This window comes from Argiope bruennichi, chromosome X1, assembly GCF_947563725.1.
Source record: "Argiope bruennichi chromosome X1, qqArgBrue1.1, whole genome shotgun sequence".
Lineage (NCBI taxonomy): Eukaryota > Metazoa > Arthropoda > Arachnida > Araneae > Araneidae > Argiope > Argiope bruennichi.
The window spans coordinates 125,782,746-125,800,334 of record NC_079162.1 but is presented as its reverse complement, the minus strand read 5'-3'; positions in this window follow the sequence as shown (position 1 = coordinate 125,800,334).

Below are 17,589 nucleotides of genomic sequence, written 5' to 3'. Positions count from 1 at the left end.
AATTTAAAGTTTTTCGATAACTTCAATATCTTAGAAGTTAGGAGCTGAAAAGTGATTTTCAAGGCCCTCATTTTGACTGTTTCTGACATCAACTATTTATGTTGCCAGGAAGTAACTTAGATGTAAAGGAATCTATTTTTGTCTTTAAGTTTGTACGAGAGGAATTTTTTTTAGTTCAAAAAACACACGCCTTCTATGGTGCCATTTCAGCATACGTGTCCGACAATTAGCATAAATGTCTATAGACATTTCATTATAGATATCTGAGATATTTATAAAATTTGCTTGCCTGTATGCGGCGGTGAGCTATAGATCTTGAAACAGGAAACCCTAAAATCCTCGAAATTCCAATAACAAACTTCTTTTCAAATTGAAGCTGCTCGCAAAATCTCTATATTTTGCCGCTGAGGCGTCTTTCTTGGTCGACTTGAACGCTTTGTTTGCAGTCGCACTATCACCTTTCGACAGAATTTCACAAATTCCAGATCTGCTATATTTTGTTTATTTATCAATATCAGCTACTTTAATATTTTAAATCTTTAAATGCTAAATGTTAGCTATATCAGCTGCAAAGAACTGAACATTGCGTGGTATTTTCCAACAATTCGCAAATTGATGAACGAGCAATAGTGGTTACGCCATATGTACGGAACGCAGAATATGCAATATTTTTATATACAATGGTTATAAAAACAAATTTTCTCATTGTCCACATATTTTGAGGATAGCTTATTTTGAATTTTATTTTTTCACAAAAAATTGTGACATACGCTTGATATTTCTGCATTGTAGTAAATTTATGTTATGATTCTACTTACGTATTATTTTTTTGTGATTGTTGTGTCACTTTTCGAACTGTTACTTGAAAAAATCGGTTGTCCATATAGTTTTAAGACTCACTGTTCCATAGTAAGGAATATATTAGTTACCATTCGTATTTCCAGCTGCTTTGTGATACACAGAAGATTAATCATTACTATAGATAATTGAGTATTTAATTAGGTTAAGACACAGAATTACAATTGTAGTCACAAAATCACATACCAAGTTAATATATGCAAGTCATTGTGATTTTGTGTTATCGCGTTTACATGCTTCTTAAAATACAGACCGAATATGATCCATCCTTTGTTAGATTTTATTCAAACTTAGACAGATGTCTACACTATCGATATTTCATCTTGTATCGAATTTTATCTATGTAGCTCTCTTTGTTTTGTAATTATCGTGTTAACTTATATTCGAACAGCCCGACAGACAAATTTCCTCTAAACAAATTTTGCTCAAAATTTGATAGAAATCTACTCATTTGATGTAAAGACTATATACCAAATTCCATCTAACTAGCTTAACCCCCTTTTTTAGTTGTGTGTTTAGTTGTGTTTAAATGTGTTTTTCAAACTCAGGGAGGTCTAAAACGTAAAGATACATCAAAATCTCGAGTTCGAATTTTTTGGCGATTACAGTACTTTCTCTACACTTCATATACGAGAAAGTAAAAATATCTGTAATATAAAACATTGTTGCGTAATTCACCAAAAGAAATAAAAATCAGCTAGCTCGGAGTACTTTTTTTCTTTTCAAAATCATTGATTCTACAGGATACAATTCCCTCTTTTCACACAATTAGTCCCACGGGGGGGGCATGTCGTAATTGAGGATGAGAAGGTTCCGACATGGTGGTTGGTTCCCGCCACCCTTGTGGGTATACGAACAGGTGGGGGTTGGTTATCTCCCATCGATGACGAGGCGTACTTCCTTAGGGAAGAGTTGTACCGTGGGCGGTGATGGCTCTTAGGACTCAACCACAGTTCCCGCCAGTGTTGCTGTAGCGGCGGTTCGGTCATTCAAGTTTTTCCGTGTGTCTTCGGGCGGGTCTGAGTAGTCATCTATGATTCTCACACAATCAGTCTGGGTAAATTACTTCGAGAAAATGAATGAAAATGAGTAATACTATGATCAACAAAATTAGATGTAAAAAAAAAAGGATATTATGTGCACAAGCTGTTTCTAACTATATTTACAAATACTACGTTTTTATTTTATATGTATTTGTTTCACGTTATCAGGCATAATTTTTTTAACTCTCATTTCTAAATTCATTAAGTTCCCTGCAGTATTTCTTACTTTATTTTGAAATTATTTTTTTCGGCTTTTCCGTCATAGTATTAGAAGTAGATTTATAGAACCGTAACGGTAAAGACTGCTATGAAATCTATTAAATTTTAAATTTCCAAGACTTCTGTGGTTATATTTACCTTCGCCTTATAGCATTTTTTTTTTCTGAAACATTCTTTAACTTGTTTCATTCATTTACTTCTAGAAAATATAGTCTTGCATTTTATTTAGAAATAAGAAACATTCAAAAATAAGTTTAGGAAGTTGCAAACTCCGAAGATTTTCTTATACCTTCCGTAGTTTCATAGCTCTGAACAATATTTGTAAAAATTGCAGAGATATCGTAGAAAATAACTGATTTATGTTCTAAAGTTGGTTTTAAAATCAGCCAGTAATTCTTTGCAATAAAAAGTGCGAACAATAAACAAAGATAACATTGAAAATTATGTCCGTTATTTTATTAAATTGTGTTTCATGGAAGTTAACTTATTTATTCTATTTGAAGAGTGAAATGAATGCTCGCAATACGCTGTTCAATCATAATTTCCCTAATGTAAGATTGAATTGATAAATAGTTAAGCAGGGTTCACACGAGGCCAACTATTGAGCGCAATAGAAGGTCACGCCTACTTCAGGAAGATCACGTGATCTCAATGGGACAATGGCAAATATTTGTCCGTATGAGACAACCATTTGCTATTGCCCTTTGGGATCACGTGATGTTACTGAAGCAGGCGTGGCCTTCCATTTCGCTCAAAAGTTGGCCTCGTGTGAACGCTGCTTTACACTTACTAATTTATTCATCAAATTCTCTTTTGTTTCCATTTTTATTTTTATTTTTTAAAAATATTTTTAATAAAAAATATTTGAGAATTTGCATTTATTAGATTCCATTTTTCAAGAATGAATTCAAATATTTGACTCAAGTTATTTCAGAAAAGGCATATTTTTATGGCTTCAGTGATTACCTGCAAAATATGACTTTCTTTAACAAATTTGAATGATATAAATTCGCAAAAAGTTTCACTGTCTGCTCTTGTGCAAATGAACTCAATAATTGCAAAACATAAAAAGAAGATTGGATAAAATTTGTTACATATATGTTTTGACATCTAAAGTGTAATCCATATAAAATTTTGAATCAAATATGTCAACGGGTTGGCCGTCTGTCGATCTGTATATTTGCATGAAAATGAACACGATGATCCAAAACAATATTGGCTTAGATAAATGAAATTTGGTATGTGATATTGTAACTGAAATTGTAGTTCTGTGTCAAAATTTGATTTCTTTAAGTCGGGGGTAAAAAAACCCCTCAAAATGCTCATGCGCTGAATTTCGAAAATAAAAATATGTGCCCTCGGGTGCACCCAGTCCACAATTTTTTTTATACGGGGGGGTGGGACCTAGTGCGGCTCGTTCATCACGGTTGCAGCACTCTTTGAAATTATCTGTTAGAGTTACATTTTCGGTTTTTTTTATCCAATTTCCTTAATTTTCCATTCAGCGAGTTCGATGTTCTTTGCTTATTTCTTAAGTCTAAAAATTCGACAAACAGCGAAAATAAAAAAAAAAGCAATAAAAATGTAAAAATCAAACAGATAATGAATCAACGTGCACGAAAAATACAGATCGTGGCGACTTGTCGGGTAGCCCATGAAAGCCCACTGCGCACACAACTGATGGATTGGTTGAAAACCAAAAGAACTTTTTGATTTTACTTTATCTCTCTCTCTCTCTCTCACTGTATGTTTCCGAACAGGAGCATATCTGTTTTATTGAATATTCAATTTCTTTTGTTGGAAGCTATTCTTCGAAGAAAAAGAAAGACACGTAGATTATTTTCTAAAAAGTTATTTAGATGTACAGTACACTCCCGAGTATCCGGCCTAATGTGGCGGAAGGACAGACCGGATAACAAAAAAGCCGGATAGACCGGAGTTCTATGAACTCATTTCTTTGTCTACCAATACCAGTAGTTTTTATACCAAAATTCACTGTTACAATTCGTATTTTCTCACTTCTTATTGAATACTAAGCCCTCCATTTATCTCAAGCTACGTAGAATGTGAATGCAGCCGCGGCCCGGTGAATCATAGAAGCAGTTGCCGGTAACGTGCTTAGTTAAAATAGAAGAGATAGAATAGATGAAGAGTTAAAATAGATGAAGGCTACTAATAGTTTATATATGGCACCGTATGTTTCAAGAATTTCTTTGAGAAAAGCAAGTTAAATTATATAAACTGTTCAATTTTTAACTTAAATTCTGTAATGCCTAATTTAAATGCAGGAAACATAAACAAAACATTAACGTAAATCAGAGGCCTAATTCTTAAGAAAATTGACTCAAACTGCTTTAATTTCCACTGATAAATAAGTACACCGATATGAAAAAGTAATCCTAAGATAAGAGTCAAAACTTGCAGCTTTGAATTTTTGAAAAAGTCCATGATTGACATCCGTTACACACTGACGAAACAATGAGCAACAAGCAGAACGTTGCTCTTTTCCTGTCATAACTTGTATTTTGCTCACGACACGCAAGAGAATCGTAGCAGACGCTCGCTTCCAATGCCCTGTCAATAATGCCAATACAACGCCTTGCATTCCTCATTTAATTATGATAAAAGAAAACTAGGCCGGATAGTACGGAAGCCGGATTCTCGGGAGTGTACTGTAAATTTTTTTTTATGAGGCATCAATTATTATTGATTATTATGTGTAAAAAATGATGAAAGTTACAGATAATTTATTTCATGTATTATTTGATATTTATTTTTGAACGAGCATTGTAATGCAACAGACTTTTTATATGGATTTCAAATTATGAATTTTAGTTTACTTAAGGGTAAAATAGGATATCTTTTTTTAAAAAATTGTAATATTATGATAAATATTTTTTGCAGTACTGTCTTTATGTTATATGCTGTTAGTTACCACTTGATTTACGAAGAAAGATCATTTCGGCTGAATATTATTTTTCAACATTTTGCGTTCCTCAGTATCAGATTTCTCGGATAAAGCGTCCTGTTTCTCACCACAGACTTTACGATGCGAGCTCCCTCTCACATTCTTCCTTTCAATGAGAAGCTTAAAAACATTGTACATGATTCGAACCTAAAAGACGTTATTGATATTGACGTTTTGATATACCAAAGTTTCCGTTCTTGAAACCCTTCGATAAATCTATAACAGCTCCGACTGGTTTTCAGCATTTTTTAAATTTTCATCATAATTATTATTATTTCTATACTTTTATGCAGACAGTTGAAATGGATATGCTGGCTACTGGCGAGTTTGGGATCTGTTATTCACAATTACGTTTGCATAATTTATGTCCAATCTTTAATACAGGGCTAATAGCTATCTTCTATCCACTTCAGGGGGATTTTCCTTTCTGCCCAGTTTAATTTCTGTGTCCATTGTGATATCATGAGTACTTTGCATACCCTTTCTAATTTCAACAGAGTCACCCAATTGCTATTGATATGCTGTCGTTTTTACATACCCTTCACGATAAGAGTTTCAATGTCATTATTTTATTGGATTCTGAGCCAATTCTGTGTTTTGGAAATGAATTAACGGATTATGTTATCAAAGAAGCTTTTTTATTTCTCCAATAATTTTGGATATCGCAAAATTGTTGGGATAACCATAAATTTTGGATATCCCAATGCCAGGAGAGTATTGTTTAGTTATTACAGAAATCTTGGGCTCAACTGATTCTGGTTCAATAAGACCATTCGATTAAAACTTCCATAGACTTGTGGCTTTTCTTGCTCATGCGAAAGACTGATGTAAATTTGGCTCATCTTCACACAGTGTATACCCGCTTTACCCATAAATATTCGTTATTTGAAGAAAATATACCATTGTGTCGAACTTGCCAAATGAGTTTTACTGTTTTACACTTTTTTATGCAATGTCCTACTTTTAATCATCATTGCAAACATTTGTTTGTATCTTTATCATTAACGATTCAAGAATTAGCGGGAGAACATATTCACCGAAATGTTTTTCCGATTCCTGAAGATCACTGATTTGTTAAAATTCTATTACTCCTTGGATTTAGATTTTGTTACTACTTCAAATTTTAATTTGGTTCAAATTTTTCATTTTGTTGATTTCTTGTCTTCTTGTTTATCAATTTATGAACTGGTTGGCTTTTAAAAGACATTGAGCAAAATCAGACTAATGTTTTTATTTGGCTTTTCCTTTTAACCTCTGTTGAATTCATTTTAACCATTTATCTGACGCAGCTTAGCCAAATTATATTTCATACGTCTATAAAATCCAGGCAACCGATGAATGAAATTTTTACCATTATTTCAGGAAGATATTTCGTATGTTTATAATCAATTGAATAAAAAAAAATGATGAAATGAAGATATTTATTTGACACTTACAACTAAAATGCCGCCTTAGAATTTTGGCGTCTTTTACAAATGTTCGCCGGAGCCCAGACAGCGAGCCCTGGTTTTTAATGTTTTTCAAATTGCAGATAAAAATTTTAGAGCTTAAACAGATGCTTTGTATTTTGAAGTGGTGCAATCAAATTGAAAGTATTTAACGCTGGAAGTGATAAGAAATGAAATAGATTCTTTAAAAGTTTACGAATCAGGCTTGATTAGAACATGCCATTTATTTGCAAATGACTTTTTTTTATGCTTTCTAATTCTATGAACATTGTTTTTCTATAGATTCAAGAAGTCACTGGCGAAAGCCTATCTGCAAGAGGCAACCAGTTTTACAAATCCAACTTTGGCCGCAGGATTATACAGTGTGCCTCCAGCCTCACGAACAATGACTAGCGAATCAAGTGCAGAGATAGACAGCAGTGTCCGGACTCCACCATTGCCCCTCAAACAGATGCTACATTCAACAAATTTGAAACAATCATCTTCGCATGTGAAAAAAAAGAAAAATAAAGCTTTAAAACGAATGAACCAAGCATTGAGTAAACTGAAATCCTTAACAGAGGAAGCCACGCTGGAGTATCGTAAGAAAGAACCTGAAGACGAATTTACCCATTTCGGAAGAAACGTAGCATCACAATTACGGGCTTTGCCGATCACAGAAGCTCTTTCCGTGCAACGAGAAATTCTTCATTTAATCCGAGAAAGTAGATTGAAAATAATAAAACCGAGCAAAAATGTTGACCCCTCTGCATCACGTGTCACTTCGCGTCATTCATCTTCAGAGTCAAGATCTGATTTGTTATTTGAAGCAATTATGAGTGTTGGAGGTTTAGAAGACACTTTATCGGAATAAGCTCTAACTGCTTAAAGAGTCGTTTTAAGTTTTGATACTTGGATGGATTAGTAGACGGTAATAACTTAAGGTATGTTCCACATAAGGATGAAATAAAATTATGAACCTTAAAATATTTTAAGCAAATAACGACATTGTATCCAATGTTTTTGTACGCTTATTTTATATTAAATGTATTTATTAACTCGACGCATCTTTTAATTCGTTTTCTAATTTTTCCAAGCATTTTTTCATGATTCATTCATGGAATTTACTGTATTCTGTTATAAACTGTGACAAAAAATCGGATTCTTTCTTTACTTTAGAATACTTATATCGAGTAGTTCATTTCAACTTTCTTAACTTTTTAATAAAGGAAATTGCTCTGGGTCTGTGCAAATTAATTTTCCTATTTTCAAATGTTCACTGCATTCGGTTGCATCATGATTTGTTACCATATCACTTTAATGAAAAAATCTTAGGCTTGAAATTGAAAATTGATGAAAGAAATTATTAGTTGTTACAAACAATGTTTTAATTTAAGAGAGCCCCTTTTTTAATATGTTTTTCCATTAGAATGAAAGATATTCCTAATTTTCACAAATAAAGTTTCTAATATTTATTTAGGAAACTTTCGGGCTGGGATAGCTTGGTTGATAGGGCGTTGGATTGCGAGTTCGAACCCCGCCGGCCGAAGACTCCTCGTGTGTGTGTGGTTGCTGGTGCACGTATTAAATCTGTCGTGGCCACAAAGTCCACGTCAGTGTCGAGTAATAACACTGGGAGTACTGGTTCTGAGGTGATCGTTCTCTGATTCAGGTCTAAATTACGATCTGTGGATGAATGAATGAAATGTATGATTGAAGTCCGCCCCGTAAAAAGGGTTGTGACGTGTGAGTAGCTAATTGGTACCCTTGGCCCTAGTTTACGCTACTGAAAAGACAACAGACGCTCATTCGGCTTAAATCACTGATAGATAATTGTCAGCGGGCTTATAAAGTGCTATAAGTCACAACACAACAGGAAACTTTCAACGACCTTATGCGGAACATACGTTATTTGAACCAGAAGCATTGATAGTTTGGTTTTTGGATTCATCACAGGAAAATATGATCGATAGAGAATTTAAAATCGAAGCAATTACATTAGTGATTTGGAGAATTAATTATTATGAAAAACTTAATTTTTTTTCTGGAAAATTACAATGTTAAATTATTAACATACAAAATTTGAAAATCAATTTTCTTTAATTTTAAAATTACTTTTTGCATTTAAAAGACGAAAAATTTAGTTTTATAATTATAAATTTTGTAAAACATGAAAGTAATATAATGAAATGTAGAAATGGAACCAGAAAAAAAGTTTCTTACATCACATATTAATTATAAAAAAAATTATATGTCATATTTCATACTCGCATTACTGTAATCATGGACAGATGTTGTAATATGTAACAAATTCTCCGGTCCTGTGCATTATCTTAGTTAATCTGCTTTATAATTTTTTATTGCTCTAAATTTACAAACAAGTTTATGGACATTTTGTTTTGCCATTATATGTTTTTAAGATTTAATAGTTTTTTTAAATTCAAATTCAATGATTTATAAGCAATTCTAAAATTATTTACCAAGCATTTGTTTATCATTTTTTACTTTGTTCATTAATGAGATTTTTAGAAATTGCTTTTAAAAGGCTTTTAACTTTTATCTTGCTATCTTCAGTATTTTACATTTTCTTAAAATTTAGTAAACGATTTTTATTTAATCGAGAATTTAATTGAAAACGTCTGTTTTTAAGATTTAATAGTTTTTGAAATCCAAATTCAAAGATTTATAAGCAGTTTTAAAATTATTTACCGCACATTTCTTTATCGTTTTTTATTCGTTCATTAATATGATTTTTAGAAATTGCTTTTAAAAGGCTTTTAACTTTTAGATTTAAAACTTATTTTCTCAGTTCCAACATTTTCTATGAAGTTGTACTAAGAAAGATGATTTTAAGTGTTATATTGAATAAATTATATTGAATGCAACATTAGAAATCTTGCTGTCCGCAGCATTATATATATATTTTTTTATTTAACTAACAATTTTTATTTAATCGACAATTTGATTCAATATGCCTGTATTTCAATTATGTTTTCAAAATTTACGATAAAGATGTATTTTTTGACATCATGAACGAATATATTAATAAAAATGCGTTGAATCCATTATATCGGTTAACTAATTTATTATTTTTATTTAATACTGCTTTATTATTATTAAATTGAAAACTGAAATGTTTCATAGCTCTTAAATCTTAGCTAATTATAGTAAATTTATTTTTGTTCAATAATGCAAATGATTTTTTAAAATTTATTTGTAAATATTATAATACACCATCACATATAATGTTTTTAAAGTGGATAAAATCCACTCTGTTTTGCAAAGTGTTAAACTTTCACTGCATTATGTTACATATAAAATATTCGAATTGAGATACAGTTAAGGAATTCTGCCGCTTTGCACCGAGTGAGTGAGATATTTCAAACAATGTGTATTTTATTGTTTATAAATGTATTTTTCGTCAATCTATGCGATCATTGGTCTCTCTCTCAAAAATTTAAAATAAAAATAATTATGAAACCACGTGAGCTGAAGTAAGTAAACATTTTATAATTTCTTAAATTGAAAAATTATAAATTTGATTTTTTTTACTTTCTCGTATGCGAAATATAGAGAAAGTACTGTAATGGTAAAAAAAAAAAAAAAAAAAAAAAAAAAAAAATCGGCCTCGAGATTTTGACGAATCTCCATATTTTAGACCTTTATGAGTACGAAAAACGCATTTTTGGAAAATGTCTGTCTGCGTCAAAGATAACAAAAATGCTTTGAGCTAGACCGATGAAATTTCGTGTATGGTCTTTTCACTAAATTTGTAGATTTCTATCAAATTGTGAGCAATATCTTATCAAAGGAAGTCTGTCTGTCCCGCTGTTCGAGTATAAATTAACACGATAATTACAAAACGAAGGATGCTAGATGGATAAAATTCGGCATACAGATTTAATATCTAAGTTGTAGACACCTAACAAATTTTTAATCAAATCGAACAATGGGTTGAACGTCTGTCAGTCTGTACTATCGGAAGATAGCTCAAAAACGCAATGACTTAAATATATATCACATTTGGTGTGCGATTGTGTGACTGCAATTGTAGTTCTGCGTCAATTTTTTGTATCAACCTGTTGGGAAAAAAGCGTCTAAAACACAAATTCACCTTTATTAAAGAATATGCGAGAAAGTTTTTGGGAGACTACTCCAGTTGGTAAGAAATTACGTTAGAATGTAAAAACAAATCATATATAATGTTCTTAAAAAAAAAGTCATTCCGTAACTTGTTACAGATGTGTAGCATTTATTAGAAAATAATAAATACTACACATATGTAACAAGTTATGGAAGTGCAGACATTGAAAATGAAGCTTAAAAGAGTATCTTTCCAGTTCACGGACAAACTTCAAAGGGAATGATATATCATGTGTGAGCTAAATGGACAAAAGGGTATCAATATTTATTGGATAACTTTCAAAGCAGATAGTTACATGTTTTGACAAGAAGAAAAGGAAAATTATCCAATTACCATGTCTAAATGGAGTAATTCAATTTAATAAACGCATGGGTTGCATTGAACATCTCGATAGCATTGTTGGTTGGTACAAAAACAAAATGCGGTCAAAAATATTATTTCCGAATATTTTATCATTTATTAGTCGTAAGCTCGAATTCCTGTTATTAGGGCTACATCAAAAAGTATTTCCTTGCCCAAATTTAGAAAGGAATGCTCCTGTTGATTCAACCACATTCAAAACGCACAGACCTAGTAATGAAATGAACAAAGGGTACAGGCTAAAAGGTCTAAATATTTCTTAAAATGATATTAGATTGAATGAAATGGGCATTTGTAAAAATTCATTAAATTCTCAAATAAATTATATTAAGAATTAAAGGATAGTTCCTAACATTTTGCTTTTTTTTTTTTTTTCATTTATTTCATGCAATTATGTTCAAAATCTTTCATATGTCATATAAATTAATATTTAATAAATGCATTTGAAAAGAAAAGTTTTTAATATTGTTTTCTTTCATGATGTTTTTTTATGTATATATATTTGAAAAAAGGCAAAAAATGACCGTTTGGCTGAGCATCTCAAATAATGCACTTTCTAACATATTATTGAAAAAAATGACTTTTTATTTGAAAAAAAAAAAAAAAAAAGTCGAGTAGGAATTTTTCCCTCAATTTTTTATGTATCAATGTCTTTTTTATTACATAAACAATTTTTTTCCATCAAAGTAAAAAAAAAAAAAAAAAAAAAAAAAAAAAATGATGCAGTGATATTGTTTTTATCTCATCTGTTTGATTGTGACTGATCTTTAGTTGAACTTATATTATTCAAATTGGTTGTGATTGATCTTATATTATTTAAATAGCCTTTAGTACTTACTATTCGTGTGTGATCATAAATTAGTAATAACGACAAAAGCGCAATATAATTGTATTTTTTTTTATCAGTATTGCTATGTATACTAGTTTTGAAATTTATTCTAATATTACTATGTATATCAGTTTTCAGCATTGCCAGTAAACCAGTTTTGTAAATTATAGGCATGATGTGATATATAGTGTTCAATAAAATGTGATTTCTACGTACCAATACAATAATTGTACTGTTTATTGTAAATAAATATGTTGATGTAGTAAAAAACTCTAGTGTTCTTTCTTTGCTGTTACACAACACGATAAAAGCAAGACTTACTTCTAGGGATTGCAATACCGAACCAAAATTTCAATACCGGTATTTTTTAAATCTTAATACCGGGATACCGGTTTTAATACCGGTATTAGAAATTTTAGAAAAAGAAAGAAAACACGTGTGTTTCTTTGTTTTATTTGCCAGTTTTGTTAGAGAGTGTAAATATCACAAAAAATAATTTGTAACTTATAAATTATAACAGTATATAATCACAAAAAAGTAAGGGAACCTCTTATTTATTTAAATCACAAAAAAAGTGCAAATATCACTATTCAGTCTGTGGTACTATTACAAATTTTTGAAATGTGATCTTAAAAAAACTTGATGTATCAATTGTACTGTCATTAAGCCTAAAAAGTAATTTTGTGCAAAAATTACCAGCTGTCGAAAACGCTCTTTCGGCATCTGCGCTAGCTGGTGGTACTGTTAGCAATGCGAGATATATCTTTTTCAAGGATTTACCTCGAAATCCCTCATCTTCAAATAAATCGATTTCTCGTCGGATGGTTTTGGATATAGCTGATTTCTGTATTGCATTTTGGTTCGTTGAAATTTTTTTTTATTTATCGCTAATTCTAATTTTTGTTCAAGAGACAATTCCTTTTCACTATCGACAGTAGTGACATCATAATCTTCGATAATTGAACCGAATTCTTCTGAATGTGGATAGTTTTGTGGGTAAAAAATTTTAAGAAAATTTACTCTAAACTTAATCAGATTTGAATTGGTTATTTTCTTTTCTTCTTTTTCATTTTCATTTTTAAAATCATTATAATTATGTAAATACCATAAGACATTTTCTATTTTGGTATGCCTTTTTTCTGTGCGATTTTTCAATGTAATATATAATTCTTTAGATAGTGATGTGTGCTGTTCTTTCATTGACTGCAACATGAAATTTATTGTTGCATTAGCTGTTATTAGAATCTCTCCGACATAATGCCTCAATAGTCAGTTTTATTGGAAGTAGAGCTGATATAGTTCTGGATATTAAGTCGAATTCACTATCTGAAAAAATAATTTACGGGTTTAAGTCGATTATAGCTTTTTGGATTTCTCAATTTCAAAAATCGCTCCATCATTAGGAATGAACTGTTCCAACGTGTTTTAAAATCTAATATTAACATATATTCTGTTTTATGTTCAGTTAGTATATATTTTAGTAATATATCCTTTTTTATAGGGGAGCATTTAAATATCTTAACAATTTTTCAAACTTTATAAATTATAGGAAGCAATTCTTGATATATTAATATTTCATCGTCATTCACAATATCTTCTTCAACAATTACATTGTCATTATCTTCATTGTCAATATCACTCTCACTTTTACTCTCTTCAAAGTTGGAATCCGAAGTTTCTATATCCACAGTATTTGGATTCTTCTGTTCTTTATTTTTTTTAATATAATATATCTATTACTCCTAACTGAATTCCATGTGCATAGCACAACTGCTGATTTGCACCCATCAACTTTCCAACTTTTTTTCATAATTGTTGCTCCATCAGTAGTTATGGATACAATATTTTCTTTCAGTGATAATCCATGTTTCGCTAATTTAGATTTAAGCAATTAATTAAGCCATTCATTAGCTAATTAATTTTACCCGTTAAGGAGACATAAAAAGAAAAATGTATAGTATTTTGCTATGTTCGCGATCCCTGAACATATAGTGGAGACCATTTTAAAAATTTCTAGTAAATACCGAAAAACCGGTATTTAAACTTGTGAATACCGGTATCACAAAATTGTACAAATGGCTCAAAATACCGGTATTCGGTATCCCGGTATTGCAATCCCTACTTACTTCATAACAAGACAAATTATTGAACATTTTCCCCTCCTTTCTTCGATAAATTATTCGCTTTTACTCCTTAAATTATCGATTCAACACAAATTATATATTAATTATTCATTCCATTATCCAATTTATTTGAAAAAAAAAGAACTTAATTTTAATAAATTTTTCACACCGGTTATTAAAGATATACAATAATTGAGAAAAATTGGTGCTATTCACTTGAATATCTTTCATTTTAATTACCTAGATTTTTAATAGGACGATTTTTCTTTCTGATCCTTAAAAATTTTTGATTAGATAGAAAATTTTATTATTTTGATTATTCATTTGAATAGATTGGAATTTCCTTTAAACGAAAACAATATGTCCGTCCTTTCGATGATGACTTATTTTGAAAAACTTTCAAATCGAATCTTAAAAAATGCAGTTAAAAAAAAGCGAAAAAGTTTGATGATAGCGAATTCCAGAAATTTCTTTCAATATTCCAAAGAAACTAGTTGAAACGTCTCTGCGAATAGACACACTATTGTGTGTCTATTGATTGTGTAACTTTCGCTGTGTTATGTTGTTGTTACTTATGGCACTTGCCATAGACAAGCCCGCTGACGATTTCTGCGATTTTAAGCCGAGTTTGTGCAGTAGCTTCTGAGGGTAAAAGCCCCTGAGCATCCGAGTGAAAAAGTCTGACTTCAAGTTCATATGAAGACGACATTCATACACTCGCTTGGACAACCCCTTTTTACAGGGGGGGGGGGGCTCTTTCACACACCTCACAGTTAGAACACAGGGTGAAGAACAATTATGCCCGAACCAGGACGCCCAGACCACGGGGAAGACGCGCTACTCCTAGGCCAGGACGCTGGCGTTAAGTTTCGTTTAAGATGTATGTTTCCAGTATTTTGTCAAAAAGGGAATCTTATACAAAAACAATTTATCGCAGCTACCAAAGATCTTAATCAGATGAAAGGTATCAAAATTAACATTAAATTTTACAAATCCAACACCTGAAATGCTCAGAACCTATAAAAGTAGATAAAGAAAATTATTTATTGTACAGACATGGACATTTTTTATGTACTTCCCACGAGGCATCTGGCTGTGCAGAGTTTAGGCTGTATTTACGGAACACCCTGTATATCAAGCATCTAAACTAACATTTAAACGGATTTCATGTTGAATTTTAAATTTGTAACAGTATTTGTCAAAAAAAATTCTGGTTATAGTACTTATTTTTTATTGAAAAATTTAATGTAAACATTTATGCATATAATTATATATATTATAGAATATATATGAAACTTGTCAGCAAATTTCATCACCCATTTTCATGCTATATGCATATATAATAAGTTTAGCATGCACATATTCTCGATTAGTAAAAATATTTATTATATTATTCAAATTTTAATGTTCATGTGCAAAAATATAAGATTTAAATTGTATTATTTTTATTGTTTGAGATAATTTACCAAATGTTTTGGTAAATAATTTGTTGATTTATTAGGAATGATAAAAGCATGATGGCAATACAAATAGAAAAATATTATTAAGGAATAAAAATCTGAAAAATTAAATTTGCAAATTTACTCGCCATTTAATGAATAAATTTGATTTCTAATCAAACTTCCGATACTCATCGAAATTTCTTCTTCGAAATTTCAAAATCAGTTCTGGATTTTTAAAGTTTTGGGTTTCAAAGACATTTTTAAAGAGATTAGGATCTTTCCTCCCCCCCCCTCCCCTCCCCTAAAATGCATGCTTTTATATTCGGAAAAAAAAAATAATTTTTTTAAAACTTAATACCTATAAAAATAATGATTTATTAATAATTCATAATATTTTATCATCAAATTATGTTTTCTTTCATTTATGATAAAGATTAAGGAATGATAAATGCTTTTCCTTGGACTTATTTCATATTATATGATAGAACAATATGTTGCATTTCAATTACATTCCTTCACAATTTAAAAATCTTTTCTTCTCTAATATTCAATCATTTGAATTGTCTAAAAAATGTCACCCATTTAAATTAAGTTTTTTGTTGAAATATTTATTATGATAAAGACTATTTTTAATAGTAGTTTTTCTATCTATAATTGCCTTTTATATAACTTTTTAATATTCTTACTTTCAATTTTATAATTCGAGTTTTGCAATATGCCTAAATGTTGATAAAATAATCGTAAATGCTAATAATATTCAGAAACATAAGCACTTTGCTTGGATGTTTGTTATGTTTTCGAAGAGTTTAAATAAATGATAATGTATATGAGAGAATTTTCTTTTTATTTGCCCATGTATTCTAATTGTCTTAGAATCGAAGGCCTTTTCTAAAACGTTTAATGTATTGTAGTTTTTTTCCCTTTCTCCCATAAATGCGCTTACACTATAATAAAAAATACATACACATTTCTGAATGAATATTTTTCATTTCCAAAAATTTTATGTTCGAATTTCTTTAGTTGCAATAATTTTATCTACAAATTGAGTTCAAATTCCAATTGCCACTTAAGTTAAATCTGCCACTGATATTTTTAAATAAAAATTTGTGTTATACATATATTGAATATAATTTTTCATGACATTAGATTTTGAATTCAAGATTCGTCAAAATTACTTAATTTAGCGTGCGAAAGGCATAAATGTTTTATGCGCATATGTAGAGGATGAAAGGGAATAAAAAATTTTTAAAAAAGCATTTAAGAAAGTAACATTTTAAAAAATTACATCACAATGAAAGAAATAAAATATGATATATTATGAAATGCAGACATAGCTAAACCAAAATTCATTTATAGCACTATGCTGAAATTAATTTAATTTTATTTTAATAGAAGGGAAAATATTATTTGTACCATAAAGGAAAATTAGTAAAATAACTTAAAATTCCTCTACTTTGGAGAAGCACTGATAAGTCTGTAGGTTAAGAGATTATTCATAATTCATTGCCGCAATAAAGAAATAAAATCGCGATATATCGATTCCTTCTTGGACAATATATCAATATGAAATCTGGCCATCGTCCAGGCCTACTGAGTACATATTTTTTGGTCACTTATCTACTGATGCATTTCTTCGTGATCAGTAGCGTCAGAAGTCCTCCAGGGTGAGATAATTCAGCAATAAGATATTATTTATGTCAAGAACACATGCACAAATAAAAGCAACAACGTTAAATTGGTTCCCTTTTGGATCGAGACACTCCTGATCACCTGTTGTATTATCCATACATTCATTCTCTAATGAAATATTTTCAGACGAGCGCGATGCACGATGATGACGGCATCTAGGCAGCAAAATTTGTTCGACTGCTGATTCGTCCGTTTTCAGGTCAGTTCCAAAATGAACAAAATTGAATTACGATTTACGTATGAATCAGGTTTCGTTAGGCCTCGTATTTCGTTATCTTACCTTTTGTGAGGGAAAGGTGGCTATGAGCGAACTCAAGATACAGATCCAAAACACTTTTCTTCCCGCTCTTCAAGCCAGGCTATGTTAAGCCGCGTTCCGAAGACCCGTGGCCTTACGGATTTGGTCATAAATCTGCAAACTGATCATTGTTGGATCCCCCACGCCTGTGAACGTCGGTCTGGAGCTTCCCGCAAATTGGCGGTAAAA